Source organism: Coenobita brevimanus, chromosome 65 (assembly GCF_032717465.1).
Source record: "Coenobita brevimanus isolate Jiangsu-jjx chromosome 65, ASM3271746v2, whole genome shotgun sequence".
In the NCBI taxonomy this organism is placed as follows: Eukaryota; Metazoa; Arthropoda; class Malacostraca; order Decapoda; family Coenobitidae; genus Coenobita; species Coenobita brevimanus.
In genome coordinates, this window is record NC_137018.1 from 4,896,610 (window position 1) to 4,898,490 (window position 1,881).

The 1,881-nt window shown below is 40.8% G+C and overlaps 1 pseudogene; it reads left to right on the top strand.

Moving 5' to 3' along the window:
• Positions 1 to 761: 761 nt before the first annotated feature.
• LOC145405137 (5S ribosomal RNA) lies at positions 762 to 881 on the top strand (annotated as a pseudogene).
• Positions 882 to 1,881: the final 1,000 nt, after the last annotated feature.

Consider the following 1,881-nt stretch of genomic DNA (forward strand, 5'->3'; position numbering starts at 1 on the left):
GGTAAAGGTGGAAGGAAAATTTTGGAGGGCGACTGAAAGTAAGATAATAGGAGAGAAAATTCTAAGATGGAAATTCTAAATATAAAATACTTTAGAACTTGAACCCAGGTGAATATAATTATAATCAAGATATATCTACAGGATTTACCTGGCCATTTATTTATTGGTGGACTGAGCATCCTGTTCATGGTGACTGAGACATATACAACCTCTAACCATTTCTGAATGACTCTATTCAGCAAAATATCCCCATCCATGAAAAAAACAAAGTAGGCTTAGATTAACCCCGGATCATACACTTTCTTAAACAGTCCACTCAGATGATTTATTATTGTGGTAGATTATTGCCATCCCTGACGATTTCATTAACTATATGTAAGGCTTTCATTGCCCGAGGGATCATATATTTGTATCTTTAACCCCTTCAGCAAAATATGTGCCTTTGCCGAGTTGAAAAAAAAGGTTGTCTTGATGTATGAAGAATGAAATACAAATGACAGCATCGTATTGGAAGGGTTTAGTGGTCTCTCACTCTGCTTCATGATGTCGTAGTGCAATATTTTCCTCACCACATCCCTCGACACTCCCTTCACCCATATCACCCCGATGTCCTATGTTATGTGTTACTCTGGACTGATTATATTCATGTTTGGAAGGCCCTCATACAGTGCAGGGATCATGAGGTATACTCAACCTTTCTTTAACAATACTGAAAAAAAATAACACATCCTTGTAGCAGAGTAGATAAATCACACACGTACTTCTACGCGCCATACCACGTTGAGTACACCGCTTCCTGTCCGATCAGCGAAGTTAAGCAACATTGGGTCTGGTTAGTACTTGGATGGGTGACCGCCTGGGAACACCAGATGCTGTTGGCATAACGTTCTCCCTACGTGTCAAGTGGGGTTGGTGGAGGATTAGTGCCCCTCCCTGTAAAACAATTAACTCTAAGCCCTTGGCCACCCCGTTTGGGATACAAGGCGTCTGGCAATGAATGAATGAAAAAACTTCTACGCAGCTGTTTTAACTGCTTTTACTCTTGCTGATATTGCTGGAGAGAGACGCCTTAATGTGGTGGCACCGATATAACTAGGCGGCTCAACTGCCTGATCATAAAATCGTTGCTCTGTAACTTCCCTATCCCCCAAAAGGAAGATGTTGGACTGCAGTGGGGGAATTTAAGCCTGTAATCTACTGGGTTGGCGTTTCATTTGAAAATATAGCTACCACCACTACTTCTGCTTTGCAGTGTGTCAGTGTTTGAATGAACCTCCAGCAGTTTCTCCACTCTCTCACTTACAATCCAGTGCCGTGTAACTGTTCTTTCACTGCTGCTAACTTTCATTCACATCATCCTCTGTGCTATCATTATTGTCCCCAGTACTCTGTAAGTACGGAAGTAACCCACAAATATATTCCTAACATTCGGCATCATACCTCTGCTCACCTTTTTATCTTCTTTCAAATACCACAAGAAATCGGCTTAGTCAGAGAAACGCTTACATCCAAATTTCGCTTTTCAATTATACAGTCAAATCACTGTATCAGACTGCTGTAATTTATATTTTCATCTCCACATTGGACTATATCAGTAGTAAGCCAGAAGCATCCATCTCCTTGCCAGAACAACTCCTCCCTATTTTCTCGCTCTACCATTCTTACTCTTTCTCTCCAACTGTTTCAGTTTCCAATATTATAATTTTTCTCAGTACTCTTCACATCATACATTTAAGAAAATTTTTCCCTCGCTCCCTTCTGCCTTGGTGCCATTTAGCAATATCATGGTTTGGTGCAACTTCTTCATTATACCTTCCTTCATTTTACGTTTCTCAGGACCCTCTCCACGTAGACATTATCAGTCACGGTGGCAATACATAC